This window comes from Hippopotamus amphibius, chromosome X, assembly GCF_030028045.1.
Source record: "Hippopotamus amphibius kiboko isolate mHipAmp2 chromosome X, mHipAmp2.hap2, whole genome shotgun sequence".
In the NCBI taxonomy this organism is placed as follows: domain Eukaryota; kingdom Metazoa; phylum Chordata; class Mammalia; order Artiodactyla; family Hippopotamidae; genus Hippopotamus; species Hippopotamus amphibius.
In genome coordinates this window covers 128301272-128318392 of record NC_080203.1, presented here as the reverse complement: position 1 = coordinate 128318392, position 17121 = coordinate 128301272, and the positions used below count along the sequence as shown (strand labels likewise).

General features: G+C 40.6%; 1 pseudogene; it reads right to left on the bottom strand.

The window, feature by feature from the left end:
- Positions 1-16102: 16102 nt before the first annotated feature.
- The window catches only part of LOC130841586 (ferritin heavy chain-like), a 98698-nt pseudogene continuing 97679 nt past the window's right edge, over positions 16103-17121 (bottom strand).

Below are 17121 nucleotides of genomic sequence, written 5' to 3'. Positions count from 1 at the left end.
TCCTCAAGCCTCCTGCTTGGCCACATATTGAGAACACAGCCAATGCCTCTGAGACCCTAGTAGTGACGGAGCCACTAGAATGAAGGGACGTGGATCCTCAGACAACTCCCTTCCTACTGTCACTGGCCAACGGCACTGGAGTCAAATGTGAGTGAGTAATGAACAGTTGTGGGAAGTCATTGTTCATTTCAGCAGCTGTCATTACTTACCCTGACTAAAACAGCTGTATTATTTTCTTTTAGGACAAATGTCACATGCTGGGTATAGAGGGACATGTAACAGAATAGGTCATGAGGGTGGTGATGGGGGCATATACACTTTGGGTTCTTCCCTTCTAAACTACACATTAGCTTGGATCATGCTATACACCAGTTCTGTATCTGTGGAAATTGAAGTCTTTCTTCAATGAGTCTGTATGACAGAGTGGGGCCGCCTATTCTGACTCAGACACTGACTCTAAGGTGGCCGATTGCCTGGAACTGACATACTCCCACCCATCTGGCTTGAAATCATGACATGGCTAGAGGCCCCTGCTGCCAACCTGCGCCCCCAGAGCAGAGAGCTTTCGTATTAATGCCAGTCTGGCCCAAGCAGAGATTAGCTACACCCTTTCACACCATGTAGTAGAAAGCTGGCTTCCACTCGAGGGTTCAGTGATGGCTCAGGCCCAGTCTCGTTTCTACATTAACACACTAGCCTGTGTCATTAAGGTACCAGCATGTCCTGTGTCAAGATCCAAGACTTATATTTTAAAAAGAGAAAAAAGAACACTGAAGTCATCTAGTAGCAAAGATCTCGATTTGCAGTCCCGTAGTTCTTGGAGGAAGCAACCATTGGAAAATACACCGCTTCCTACTGAGCTTTTTAGCACAGCTATAATCATGATCACGGTCACAGCAACTACCATGATAATAATGCCAGTTAATATGTGTGAGGCCTTTGTGCTCAGCATATCATGTTTTATACAGTTTTATTTCAACTTCTGAGATAAAGTATTAGTATTATATTGCCATGCGCTGATAAGAAAAGTGACTTTCAAGAAGTTGCCACACAGCTAATAAGCAGGAAGAGCTGGGATTAGGAGGCAAATCTAATTCCAAAGATGACATTATTAACTCTGTGTGTGTGTGTAATTAATAGATTTTATAATGAGTAGATTTCATATACATACATACACATATATATGGTGTGTGTGTACTGAATAATATTTAAACCATATGTATGTATGTGTGTATATGCAATCAATAGACTTTAAACCATATTTATATGTATGTGTGTACACATACATGTATTTAATAGAATTTAAACCATATATGTATGTATATGTGTGCATTGAATAGAATTTAAACTATGTATTTATATGTGTGTGAGTGTGTGTGTGTGTGTGTGTGTGTGTGTGTGTGATGAAACCAAGTCCCCAAGGAGGGTATGCTTACTTGGCCAATGCCCCAAAGCTAGTGACAGAGGTAGAAGTCTATCCCGAGCTTCCCCCATCTATAAAAGGTGACCTCCTTGAAGTCCAAGTGTTAAACTTACAGACTAACTGCTAATAATTTCAGCCTATGTTTCAAATGCTTTGCAAAGGGCCGGAAATACTCATCTCCAGCATCACGCCAACAGAAAAGGCCATGAGCTCGTCTAAACCTGGAGTGTCTTACAGATTATAGAATAATATTAAAGATTGTTTCTAGAATTTATTATAATGCTGTATTTGAAATGCCTAGATGAAAAAACGAACACATGATATCTTATACAACAAATTCAAAACCTGTGGAATTTGTGAATTAATATGTATGCTAATTTTTAAAGTACAATTTTTAAGTTTTTTTGATATACAAGGTTTAAAAATATGTAACATCTTTAACTTTAGCCTGCACATACACAGAGCTTTGTTTTTTTGTTTTTTTTTTGGCACACGGGCTTAGTTGCTCCGTGGCATGTGGGATCTTCCTGGAGCAGGGATCGAACCTGTGTCCCCTGCATTGGCAGGCGGATTCTTAACCACTGCGCCACCTAGGAAGCCCTACACAGAGCTTTGGAATATAATTTCCTATATCAGTTATAAACAATTAAGTAAAGACACTTAGGGCTTAGGCAGAAAATGCTCTTAGTTGATATTCAACTAATGCTTACTTATTTACTGAATGAATAAATGAACAAATGACTGATATGAGAATCATACTACTAAACCTGAAAGATAATTAAAGGTTATAAAGAACATGCCATAGATTTTCCTGAGTAAAACAAATCAGACAACACTATTTGTCACACATACAAGACAAATGTAAAGTTACTAAAAGGAGCTCTCTTTCACTGTCGGTGGGAATGTAAATTGGTACAACCATTATGGAAAACAGCATGGAGGTTACTTAAAAAACTAAATATAGAACTGCCATATGATCCAGCAATCCCACTCCTGGGAATGTATCTGGAGAAAACCATAATTCGAAAAGATACATGCACCCCAATGTTCATTGCAGCACTATTTACAATAGCCAAGACATGGAAGCAATCTAAATGTCCATTGACAGAGGAGTGGATAAAGAAGGTACGGTACATATATACAATAGAATATTACTCTGCCATAAAAAAGAACAAAATAATACCATTTGCAGCAACATGGATGGACCTGGAGATGATCAAATTCAGTGAAGTAAGGCAGACAAAGACAAATATCATATATCACTTATATGTGGAATCTAAAAAAATGGTCCAAATGAACGTATTTACAAAACAGAAACTAAGTCACAGATGTAGAAAACAAACTTATGGTTACTGGGGAGGAGAGTGGGGGGGGGTAAATTAGGAGTTTGGGATTAAAATATACACACTACTGTATATAAAATAGATAACAAATAAGGACCTACTGTATAGCACAGGGACTCTACTCAATACTCTGTAATGACCTATATGGTAAAAGAATCTAAAAAAGTGTGGATATATGTATAACTGAATCACTTTCCTGTACACCTGAAACTAATACAACATTGTAAATCAACTATACTCCAATAAAAAAATTTTTTTAAATGTTAACTGATGATAAACTTGGCAGTTTGGCTGAAAGTATGAGTTAAATTCTGATCCGGGTTCCTGTTGCATATTTCTCACTTTGAGGAGTGTCTTAGGCCAACTCAGGATGCCATAACAAAATACTGTAGACTGCGTGACTTAACAAAAATTTATTTCCTCACAGTTTTGCAGGCTGGAAGTCCAAGATCAGGGTACCAGTATGGTAGGGTTCTGGTGAGGGCGCTCTTCCTGGTTTGCAGATGCCTGTCTTCTCACTGTGTGCTCACATGGTGGAGAGAGACCAAGTTCTCTGGGTCTTCTTATTAGGGCACTAACCTCATCAAGTGGGCCCCACACTCATGACCTCATTTAAATCTAATTACGTCCCAAAAGTCTCATCTTCAAATACCATCACATTGGAGGTTAGGGCTTCAACATATGAATTTTGAGGGGACACAATTCAGTCCATAGCATGGAGTAATGGAGGTCTTGATTTAATTTTTAATTTTCTAACCAATACTTGGTTACATTTCTAGAATTCTGTTATACTGACCTTATATCACAAGGCCCTCACAATCATGGTTGTGTAACGGGGTTTCTCAGTTTCACCACTATTGACACTTGGGAGCTGGATTATTTTTGGTTGTGGGGGGCTATCCTCGGCCTTGGAGGATATTTGACAACATACTTGGTCTCTACCCACTGGATGCCAGTAGCTTTTCCTCTAGCTGTGGCAACCAAGATTGTCTTCATTCATTACCACAGGTCATCTGTGGGGCTGAACTGTTCTGCTTGAAGAACCACTAGTGTAAAAGAATGATGAGCACATGTGGGATGCCTTCAGCAGAGAGCTGTAACCCTATGACCTGGATTCAGTTGCAGTTATCAATATTTATGTGTGTGGGACTCAGGACATTGACCTTCCTTTCAATCCTAGTTGACTCCAAGCCTCTTTACAGATATCCTAAAATTAACCGATGACCCAGTCAATCTCTCCACCCAGTATATTTTTTGTTTTTTAATTGAGATATAATTGACAGACAACATTGTGTGAGTTTGGGTGTACAATGTGTTGATCTGATATGTTTATATATCAATATTACAATACAATTACCACCATAGCCTTAGATAACATCTCTATCATGTCACACAATTATCATTCCCTTTTTTGTGGTGAGAAAAATTAAGATCTACTCTTCTAGCAACTTTGAAGTTTATAAGACAGTGTTACTGACTATAATCACTATGCTGTGCATTGGACTTCCAGGACTTATTTATCTACTAGCTGCAAGTTTGTACCCTTAAACTGCATCTCCCCAATTCCCCGACCTCCACCCCCGATAATCTCCACTCTACTCTCTGTTTTCACGAGTCTGGCTTTTTTAGATTCCACATATAAGTGACATCATACAATATTTGTCTTTCTCTGTCTGGCTTATCCCACTAAGCATAATGCCTTCAAAGTTCATCTATTTTGTTGAAATTGGCCGGATTTCCTTCTTTCTCACAGCTGAATACTATTCCATTGTGTGTGTGCGTGTGTATGTAACACCTTCTTTATCCATTCATAACACCTTCTTTATCCATTCATCTGTTGTGAGACACGTAAGTTGTTTTCGTATCTTGGTTATTGTGAATAATACTGCAATAAACATGGGATATCTTTTCAATATCCTGTCTTCATTTCCTTTAGATATATAGCCAGAAGTGGGGTTGCTGGATCGTATGGTAGTTCTATTTTTAATTTTTTGAGGAATCTCCATATTGTTTTCCATAGTGACTGTACCAATTTACATTCCCATCCATCCAGTTTAAATTCTGGCCATATGGATAGAACTTTTTTTTTTCTCATCAGAATGCCTAAAGTTTAAACTTTAATTCTCACCTAACTCTCCTGGGATCGGGCAGAGTTACTTCAAAAAAAAAAGTACTATTATACAGGTTACTTTTTAAATTACTTAGCTCAGAACAGATATTAAACCTGATGCATTTCACTGTCTTGACATTGACAGCTATTAAAAAAATTTGATAAGCATAATTGTTTACATGTATATTCTTTTTTAAACAGAATCTCCAAAGCAAACATTCTCTTTCACTGACACTTAGAGGAGGTTTTAATAATGTTTCATTAAGATCTCCATAAGACTTGCAGCAACATTTACATTTTATTTTCAGTGCTACAGGAATGAAATGTTTTTCCTCAGGGGAACTAGGGCTTCCAAAAACACCTTATTGCTTAAGGGAAACAGATACAAATGCCAAAGTTTCTGATTTCAGCCCAGAGATAAACTAAAGAAACTCTCTTATCCAAAGAAGCAAATGGAGTTAACTCCTGAATTTGCTATCGAAAGTACATTTTCATTGACGTTCCCTGTGAGTTAAGTCAGTCTCAAGTTCCCCAAAACAAAAGCATTATGCAGTAAGTGGGCAGGTGTAGCTTAAACAAAGAAATACAAACGATTATGTCTCTACACGGAAAGAAAAGTTCTCCAAATCACTCAAGTGCTTCCTCACTATGACTCAAGTTTCTTTCAAGTTTCTTTCAAGTTTCTGTGTCCAGATTTGCCAATGCTATTGTTGACAGAGTCCTCTCAAAACCAGAACATTCTATGCTTATTCTCTCTTGGTCATTCTCTAATAAATTTATTTAGAACTAAGACGTGTTATTCCAAGATGCAAGGTCCTCAACACAGCATGAGAAATCTGGGTTTTCTTCCATCTGCCCCTTAAATCTTTTCTCTTAATAACAGTCCAGTAATCCAATTTGAGCTTGCGTTTTACTTGGGACTCTTATCTGGCAGCAGAGAATTCAGTTTGCTCCCTTGCTTCCCAAGAACCCAGGCTGGAAAAAGTCTTGTTATTGTCAAAGCAAACAATGTAATTTGAAGACTTATAAGGCATTAACAGGATAAAAAAGAAAATGAGGCCTTAGTTCTTCAATATGTGACCTCTCAGTTTTTTACTATTCAAAGGGAAGCAGAACATGACTGTTTTCAACACAAAGTAGAACTTAAAAAGAAAAACCTCTGTAAATAAGGAATTTTTTCGGTTGCCCCATGGATGATTTTCAATGGTACAGGAAGAGCATGTGTTACTACTGAGAGGATGCATTATTGATCAAAAGTTGATGCAAAAGCTTCTTTCATGTCGCCCCAACTTGCCCATGGTAAGCCTCACAGCGAAAACCACATGAGAGTGCCAGCATATATCTGTCCCCCTCTACACACAATTCTTAGCTTATATTGTTGGTTCAGATCATCTCCGTCAAGATATTTTAACCAGAAGAAATATTCTGCTTTAAATCAAGAGTCTCAGGTCTCGGCTTAAAACCAGTGATATGTTGAGAACATTCTGTGGGGCAGCACTTCACTACATCTGTCTACCAGCTGCCAGAAATGTAAACACATAGAGCAAATTTTCTATCAGAGATACAGGTCATTTTGATCTCTTAGGAGAGAAAAGGCAACACAGAGAAAAGCTGCCGAAACAGAGCAGGAAATCCCCCTTCCTACCTTGCCCTAGACATCCTTCGCCCCCAGCCCAAGTTTTTAAAGGTCGTCCTACAATTCAGAACTCGAAGCTCACACTTCTCATGTTCTTGTTGTGGCTTCTGACCTTTCAGCCGACCCACTGATAACCCAGCATAAGAGAGATTAACTAACCATATGCTGAAAGGTTTGACCATCCCTTAGGGGGTATCGAACTACATGGAGAACTCTATGTCCTGGCAGGGGAAACACAGTCTAACCCAATTTTTTTTTTCACCACTACATGCATTTCATGGGCCTGGGAAAAAATGGATCTTCTTACTTGTTTAACCAAACTCCATCAAAACAAGACTAGGTGTCGCCCAAACAACTAATCAGAGCCCGGATTTTATTGTGGCTCGAGGGGAAAGCAGAAAGATCATTGACATTTTCTTGGCTCTCAAGCTACATTAGGGGACTTCACAACCCAAACATTCCTCAAGGGATACCAAATGTCACTAAAACTGATGTGGAAAGGGGTATTAACTCAAGAACCCAGATATCCTCATTCTTGTTTTTGGCAAACTGATTGACATACATGAGGGTAGTCAAAGACATCGTGCTACACTTGTTCTTCGTGCCTTCTCAGAGTTCAGTTCAAAATATTGAGCTAAGTCTCAAAGCCTCGCCTCTGATGTCAGAAAACTTGCAAGCATTCTATGCATTACTGTCAGCAGAGAGCTACCGCTCCATTTAAAGGCAAGGCCTTCTAGGTAACCTCCCTTCCAAAGCTGGAGATCACTGTCTTCCAACAAAGTCAACATCCAACACCAGGAAGGCAAAGAGCCAGAGTTCCTTTCTGAAAACCTCTAGGTCAAGGTGCCAAAATTTCCAGTCATCTCTCCCAATCAAAAGTGGCATTCCCAGTTTCAGTCACTTATCTGATTTTTATCCCCACCACCGCTACTTTGGTTCAAGCCATCTTGTCCTCCTTGCGTACTCGCATCAGCCTGTTTTGTTTTGGTTTTGCTTTGGTAAAAGTTATTGCGGTATAATTTACATACGACAAAACTCACTCCCTTTATGTGTACATTCCAATGATTTTTAGTAAGTTCACTGAGTTGTACCACTATCACTGTAATCCAGTTTTAGAACATTTCCATCACCCCAAAGAGATCCCTCTTTACTATTTACGGTTAATCCTTGTTCCCAGTCAGAGAGTCCTTGGAAGGATTAAATGTATTACAATGTGTGAAGCCCTTAGGACAGTCCTCACTGGAAGTTAGTGATGATCAACGAATTCTTCATGTTTTGGCTTAGATCTGAGTCCCTTTTAGAAGCTGTCTCTGACCCCACATGTTCGAGGTTGCTCCTTTAAATAAACGTTTCCATAAAACTCTGTTCTTGTTGCATCATGTTATCATTGCCATTTCCTGGCCTGTCCCCTGGTAGTCTCTGAGTTTTGTAAGGCAAATTAAACCACTTCAATCACTTCTGCCACAAGTATCTCCCAGAGCATGGCTCACAGTAAGTGCTCATTAAAATACTTGCTGAATTGAAAAACTGTGCTAGATAGTCTCTATATTCCGTCCATTCTCACACCTTTCTTTGTCCAGTTCTCTCCGCCAGACAGAACTCCATGGACTGTAGCATCCAGACTGCTGATCAGCTGCAATTTGGTTAGATTTGGCCAAAAGGAGGCTCTAGCAAGATCGAGTGTGTCACCTGATTCCTGTTGGGAATCTAACTGGTAAAATGACTGAGCATAGCCATTATTGTACAATTCACAATTCTGCTGGGGGTTCAGGTGGCAGAGAGCTGGGGTGGGGGAGACTTTGCTGTGTTTTGTTGAAGAGGTGGTGGGGGGGAAGAAAATTATTTCATTATTAAAATAGTCTGCGATGTTTATAGTTTTTATTTTCATATGTATACATGTCATTTGCCATATGCCAGCATGTGTTATTGCCAATGGTTTCCACATGGATTGTTCTTAAAGCATTTTACTGGTGGATCTTCCCACAGTGCACACTGTAGTGAAGACTGGGTATAGCACTTGATTTGATTAATGGAAAATCATAGTCCACCCAGAGTGCTAAGACTCTTCAAGTATCACGATTCCTTCCAGTTCCAGTTAATGGTACATTTCCCAGGCAATTATTTCTAGTTCCATTTGAAAAACAATGCTGATATGTGATACCATAAGTTCCATTACAGAAATAGGCTGTGGATAGCCATGTATCAGACTCTGAAACCAGGGGAAATCTGTAAGTCCAAAGACCACCACCCAGACACCTGTGTGTCTTGTGTTGATCTATTAACATCTGTTGAGCACGCACTCCTTACAGAGCTTGGTCTTATTGGCTCAGTTCCATAGAAATAGGAGGCTTGGACTGAACATTCAAATAGTTTACGATATAACTATTTCTTTGTGTCACATAGGTGTCCTTTTACTCATGAACTTAGAGTTATAAACAATCACCCGCAAGGACTTGGCATTATTATCCCACGTGTATGAATTAAAATGTTTCTCTAATATGATCAAAGCTCAGATTTCAACAGGTCTAACTAAACTATTTTGTTGAAGCCATCAAAATGTGCCGTGCGCTAAATGTGAGAGGCTATATAATTGATGAATTTATAAAACTGTGTACTCTAAAAGAATTGCTGTGCTACTTTCCTATGGTTGCTGTCACAAGTTATCACAAATTTAGTGGCCTAAAACAAAGCCAACTTGTCCTTTCACAGTTCTGGAGGTCAGAAGTCCAGAATGGGTCTCACTGGACTAAATTCAAGGTGTCAGTGGGGCTGCGTTCTCTCCTCAGGCTCTGGGGGGAGTCTGTTTCCGTGCCTCTTCCAGCTTCTAGAGGCTGCCTGCATTCCTTGGCTCGTGACCCCACTTTTCCATCTTCAAAGCCAGCGATGGCTGGCCACACCTTTCTCACATCACATCACTCTGATGCTGCTTCACCCTCACATCTCCTTCTCTGCCTCTCCTGTCTCCCTCTTTCACTTACAGGACCCTTCTAATTACACTGAACTCACCTGGATAATCCAGGATACTCTCCCCATTTCAAGATCTTACCTAAACAACATCTGCAAAGCCCCTTTTGCCATGTAAAGTAACATACTCATAGGTTCCAGAGGTTAGGATGTGGACATCTTTGGAGGCCGTCATATTCTGCCTACTACAACACCTATTAAATAATTATTTAAAATTTTAGAAACCTTTGCCTTTGCAGTTATAAATAATGAAAAGTGGTGGAAATTAAAACTATTTTATGAGTGTTTTTCGTTTTTTCCTCATAGCCATGAAAAAAAAAAAAAAACCCTAGCCATATTCTCTTGCCTTGCTGTCTTTATATATTAAATGGGTATAAAAGTAACCACTTCAAAGGGTTTAAATTTTTGAATTTTAAATTAATAATGCAGGAAAACTACTGTTACAGGGAAAGTGCTCCAAATAGTTCCCTAGTCATTACACACCATTTTAATACATATTATTTTCCCTGAGTTGGGGAACACGAATATTTCAGTAGTAATAATGATAACTGTTTAGGTTGCAGATGTCATTTTGTGATTCGGAAAGCCCCATGAAACAATTTCATGGTTTGAATCCTCTCATCTTCAAAATTAATACAGGAGAAACACAACTTTTGGGCCTACATATAATTTTTACTTATATATAGTTTGGGGTTTGGCTTTCTACAAGATAGGAACTAGAAAAATTTTTTGGTTTCTGTGGTGGAAGCTAGGAATTCTTCCCGCAAATAGTGAGCCAACCATCATATGTGATTGTCCATTTGAGCCACTGGGAAGGTAATGGCAAGATATGAAGACCAGGTTGTACTTAGCGCTGTGAAGGTATCATAGCTGCATATTCTACTGAAAACAGTGCAGTAAATGGCTACCCAACAAAACCTATATTGATTCAAAGGTTAACAGATTGCAAGGTTAAGGGGCAACAGGGTGGGTGTGTAAACAGAAAGGCGCCTGCTTTTGTGGCGCCTGCGTCCTAATGGAGGATAAGAGGGGAATAATATACCAACAGATAAGTGACCCATGTAAGAACAATGTAATTCCAAGAAGGGTAAATGCTGTGGTGACAGTGACAGGCTGCGCTGTGTTTGTGGGAGAGGGAAGGCAACTCTAAGGGAAGATGTCCCTGGAGAGGGGACATTTGAGCTGTCATTCCATGATAAGTAATTCACGCTGTAGGTTTTTCTCTTTTTTCTTTCTCTCTCTTTTTTTTTGGGGGGGGGGATAGAACCCACGCCCCCTGCAGTGGAAGCTTGGAGTCCCAACCACTGGGCCGCTGGGGAAGTTCCCTCACTGTAGGTTCTTAAGAGCCCGGATCCCTCTGGCCCCTCTCTTCATCTCCAAAGTGAGGTGTATGTACTACTGAGAGTGAGCAGGTAATCGACTGGAGTACAAGGGGAAAGAGTAAGACCTCTCTTTGTATTTATTTTAGACTAGAAAACAAGAAAGAAATTAAATTTTGGTATCATTTAAATTTTTACTTTGGCATCCTACACTTGGTCCCTATGACAGACAGTCACTCCCCCTCTGGAGTATTTCAGTGTATTGCATTGTATTTCATTTGATAAGACCCTGTTAAGTGAATCTGAGAATGTTACCGTCTAATATTAACTAGAATAAATCTCATATAATGGACCAATGGTTTTTAAAGTTTTCTGTAAGGAAACCATGCATAGAGGTAACACTATTATTGCAATTTCAAGCTAATATTGAGAAAATGCCAGAAGCAACTCTTTTTCTCCTCCAAGTAGGCCATCGTCAGCCACATTATGACTATTTATTCAGAGCCAAAAAGAACTCAGCCAAAAATATTTAACATTATCAAGAAATGCATATAAAACATGTATTGACAACCACTTCCATTGTAGACAAAACTTACCCAGCCTTTCCATAGGATGAAGCCATCACAGCGAGCACCACATCTCAAAATATATTGGTTCCTGATTCATGTGTATAACATAAATTAATATACATATATTTACGTTTTGCATGCATTTATTTTTACTTCTAGACTTGTATCACCAAATATGCTTTGTGATCACTGTTCTAAACTATTTGATAGTTTACGGCCCTTGTCAGCGACTGTCAGCAACCATACACGGGACAACCCAGCTCTGAACTCCGAAACGAATTTTCAAGATGGTGTGAAGTTTTCAGCATAATCAAAGTGCCAAGAATCACATAATCCAGCAGAATCTGGGTGGAGCTGCAATTCCCTAGTGCTCTGGAAGGAACATTCCAGTTCCAGCTAGAAGCTGCAGGGAATCTGAGCCGATCCCTGAGGCAGTGCTCTAATTCCTGTGCCTTCAGTTCATATAGGATATTGGCCAAGATTCCTCTGCAACTCTATTCCTCAAAAATAGAGTTCTGTGAGTCTACACAGGGTCTGATCAGTGACAAGTTTTATGTGAGTGTGTGTGTGTGTGTGTGTGTGTGTGTGCAGGCACACACGTGTACCAAAGTGACACCAACCAGGGTTTCCTTTGACTCTGTGATTTCGTCAAACACCTCTGAAACACTTTGATGCCTGCCTTATTTTAACACTGGATAAAGTATTTCATAAAAGAGGTTGTTACTTTCTTTGGTCAGTAGCCAAAAAAATCCAAACTATAACTATAGGCAAGTTGACCTAAAACAAATAGACCGCCAAATATTTCTCTAGCAAAGATGGGTTTGTTTGGGATCAGCAGAGAATTGCAATTCAGGGTCTGCAACCATGGTGAGCCACGTGCAAGTCCCCACATGGCAAAGGAAGGAGAATGCTTTTATAGAGGGGAAAAGGAAGTTGAGAGGGCTAGAGTAAATGAAGACTCCACAGCTTTTTACTGGCTCAACCCTTGCCAGGAAAGAAAAGGAGTCTTTCTTCTTCCTGCTGGGTTCTGCTATAGTCACAGGGAAGGAGAGCGTCCCCTTCTGGTATCCCATCTCTATTTAACTGAGCTTTCTGTTTATTAATTTTACAGACACCAGCGAAAACCACGCTTCCAAAAGATACATGCACCCCAATGTTCATTGCAGCACTATTTACAGTAGCCAAGACATGGAAGCAACCTAAATGGCCATCGACAAAGGAGTGGATACAGAAGATGTGGTACATATATACAATGGAATATTACTCAGCCATAAAAAGGAACGAAATTGGGTCATTTGCAGAGATGTGGATGGACCTAGAGACTGTTATTCAGAGTGAAGTAAGTCAGAAAGAGAAAAACAAATTGTATATTAAGGCATATATGTGGAATCTAGAAAAATGGTACAGATGAACCTGTTTGTAAGGCAGAAATAGAAACACAGATGTAGAGAACAAATGTATGGACACCAAGGGCGGGAAAAGAGGGGTGAGATGAATTGGGAGATTGGGATCGATGTATACACACTACTATATATAAAATAGATAACTAATAAAAGCCTACTGTACAGCACAGGGAACTCTACTCAATACTCTGTAATAACCTATATGAGAGAAGAATCTGAAAAAGAATAGACATATGTATACGCATAACTAAATCACTTTGCTGTACACCTGAAATTAACACAACATTGTAAATCAAACATACTCCAATATAAAAAAATGAAAAACTGCATTAAAAGGATAATGAACAATGAAAAAAAGAGTTAAATGTAGTTTTAAGTTATGTATGCATTTTACTCTAATGGCATTGATGAAATTGCAATTTTGTTTGCCCTTAATTATAGACACTAAATACATCACATAGCTGAGTCCTCTTTGGCCATGAATAAAGAATCAACGTGGCTGACGATGGCCTGTGATAAAAAGCAACTAGAAATCTTTAAGGAGTTCTTCATGATTAGGTTGTGGATACTTCAACATGTACAACAGAATGCATTCCCTGGAGAAAAAGGACAGTAGAAATGCAAAGGTGCCCCAGGCCTACAATGTCTTATATTTCACATTTATCAAATTACTAACTGTCCTGTCAAAGGATTTTTCTCTCATTCTCTTTTCCTGTCCCCTTTGTCCCCTCTCCAGTAAGGCACACACACCCACTTTTGGAACACAGAGTAACTCACCCCAGAAATACAAGCAGGGTAGTGTTACCTAAGACTCAGCCGGTGATGGTGCATTTCATTCTCATTTTCCTTCTATATCTCTCCCATCCCATGCTCTGAAGTGTAATACTACAGAAAGAACACTAATAAAGGCATCTTGTGCATGTAAATCTACATATAAGTGTGTATGTTTTGGTCATGGTGCCTGCTATCTATGAGGAGACAGATAACTTCACGGAAGTTTTCCTAGGAAGTCAGTGCTCCAGGCGTTTGAGCTTTGATGGTGGTGGTGCTGGTGCTGGTGCTGGTGCTGGTGCTGGTGGTGAGTGGGTGTGTATGCACACACACACTGGCAGAGGGTGAGGGAACAAGCTTTCATAGAAGACCCTTTCCTATACTGTGGGAAAGAAGATAGAGTCAAAGCCTCTTGAATTACCAAACAAACACTACTTGAGGGCCCATCCCAGGCACAGGAAACTTAGGAAAGTGGCTTGAATGATCCATGAACACCCTACATTTGGACCTGATTATTTGTTCCTTGGAAAATCTCTTCTATCCCTTTCTTATTTTTACCACATCTACCCTGAAGGCAGATTCTGGATTTAAGGTTCATGGAATCTATGAGTTCCAAATTGATTTTAATAAACATATGTCTAGTTCTAAGCAATTTGGGGGTCAGTGACAAACTAGCCCTATCTGGGTGAAGTGGCCAGTTCAGAGGGAGACAGATTCAATCAGCTGTGAGGTAAAAAGGGGTGGGCCTAGAGCCTCTCAATCACCTTGGCCTCCACTGTCTTCTCCACGGAGACCTACTTAGTCACGTCCATCCTTGACTACTGAGGTCCTAGTGGATTTCCTCTCCAGAGGACAACTTCCCAGGGGGCTTCGAAAGCCCAATGTCCTAAACCAAAAATAGAGAAAACCAAACACCACCCCCCCCGTCATCATAATAAACATGTGCCACAATAGGATGGTTTAATTTATTTTGCATGTGGAAGATTTTATTAAGTTTAAAGTAGACTGGGTACACAGTTCTTTCCTGCAGCTGCAGTTTATGAGGAGGGTAACCCAAAACACATGACCACATGATAAAACAATGTAATGCAGCGCTTCAAGAATTCCAAGTGGACAGAAGGTTGGAAAGCGATCCTTTGTGTAAATAAGAGCTGGCCTCACATAATGGTAGATGCTTGTAGATTTAAAAATCCAAAGAAACATGCACTTTCCCCAGGATGTCATTCTCAGGACAAATGTTTTTACATAAATACTGTCATGTGAAGAGACTGGATGTCCATCGTTCTCCAGCACTATCTATCTGAACAGAATGTCAATCTGGAACTCTCTGAAGGGCCTTTTTATTTTTATGAAAGTAAAATAAAAAAAGATTCCAGCATTTCTCTTTCTTCTTGATCTTGCTGTCAGGTCACCAACCAGCTCACTTCTTTCTGATGTTAGCCCAAGTGGAAGACACTTCTTAGATGACTTATGCAGGTTCCTCATTCCCCTGTAACCCATTGCCTCTTTCCCTGGCCAGTCCAGATACATGTCTTCAGACTCTCCAAGGAGGGACAACTTGTAGCACTGTCCCCTCCACTGCCAGCATTGACCTGCTCCAGCACTCAGGAAACTTTTACAGAATGTTCTTTCTTGCTAACAAGTGTAATCCTCTCATAATGCATGAAATATTAAGAGATAAAAATAGCATTTTGGAAAACATTTTGGATGACATACGCAGGAACTGGACTAGGAGTGAAACGGTGTGATTTACTGGAGCAAAGACATGCTCTGCAGTGAGTAGCCTTGATTCACGGTACTCACTTTGCCATTCATCAGCTGGGGGAACCCGGGCAAGTCATTTGGCCTCTCAAAGTCTCATGATCCTCCCCATTTTCAAAGGGACCAAGAATATCTCTTACCAACTCACGGGGTGTTTGTAAGAACTGGATTATTTGTAAAGTGCTACATGCGGGTTACTTATTGGTATCCAATGATTGGTTTCTGTGCTAAAGAAAGGTAGAGGTACTTAGAGATTATTTGGTAAAACCAGTTCATTTTCTAGATGAGTGATCTGAGGCACAAAGAAGAGAAGAAACTCAAAGTTTGTCACGGTTACCTAGTAGATGTGTTTTCAAGATACACAAGAATGACACCAACAATTGTGTTGGCCTGTGCCCTCACTCACTGTAATAATTTCCACAATAGCTGTATGGAACCTGTTTAGAGAACATGACAAGAACATTTCTTCTCCAACCACTCCTGTCAAACATCCTCTGTTCCAGCTCCCTTTTCCTTCCTCAGAGATATCCTGGGAAGATCCTTTAGTTGCCTGACTATTCGGATATTTGAAAATGCGCAGGCCAGTCAGTTTAAACTTCAATCTCATATTCAATTTATCATGAACTCTTTCTCTGGGTCCCCAGTACTGGGCCTTGGCCTGAAGAGTTTTGGATAGGGGAGAGATTTTTTTTGGGGGGTACAAAATTACTTTATTTGAAGGACTGGTACTAAGGAAAGAACTTGTAGATGTTTTGGTACAACCTATAGAAAAGATAAAGGTAACCCAACATGCATGCAGTGCCTTGGTGACCAGGGAAGTCACCCCTGTGGCTACTGGAAGCCAGCCTAAGGCTTAGCTCTCGCTATCACTGCTTCCCAGGGTGTGCTTGTCAAAGAGATACTCTGCCAAGCCAGATCCAGGGGCCCGCATCTTGTGCAAGTTGGTTACGTGGTCACCCAATTCTTTGATGGATTTCACCTGCTCATTCAGGTAATGAGTCTCAATGAAGTCACACAAATGGCGGTAATTTTTGTCAGTGGCCAGTTTGTGCAGTTCCAGCAGTGCCTGATTCACATTTTTTCCCAAGTGTAGCGCACATTGCATTGCATTCAGCCCATTCTCCCAGTCGTCATGGTCTGGTTTCTTGATATCCTGAAGGAGGATTCGGCCACCCCGTTGGTTCTGCAGCTTCATCAGTTTCTCAGCATGTTCCCTTTCTTCACGAGATTGGTGAAGAAAGTATTTGGCAAAGTTCTTCAAAGCCACATCATCGTGGTCAAAATAGTATGACCTAGACAGGTAGACGTAGGAGGCACAGAGCTCTAGGTTGATCTGGCAGTGGATGGCAGCCTCCGAGTCCTGGTGGTAGTTCTGGCGCACCTGCGAGGGGGACGCGGCGGTCCTGAGGTGGTGGCAAAGGCTGGCTCTGAGCGGCCAGCTGGAGAGGGGGGACGAGCGCCGGGTTCCATCCAAGCACTGTTGAAGCAGGAAATTGTGGCGACTCTCCGCAAATACTGCAGGAGAGATTTTTTGATTTCTTTCACACTGCCCTCTTCTGGGTTCTTTCTTGCTCTGTGTTGGAGCCTAGGGAGAAGGAACAGGGGTGCTGGCACCTGGGGTGACATCCCCGATAGAAGAGGAGTCTTTGCAGTCCTCTCTGTTGACTATTCCTGCTCCCCACCAGAGGCCTCGTGCGTGCACGAAAACAAACACTCCCTCTGACCTGAGGCTCATGGATATATTTTTCCAGAAGCATCTTGGGATGGATCTTCCCACCACACAGTTCTCATGTATGAAACATGTACTTCAGTTTGAACCCAC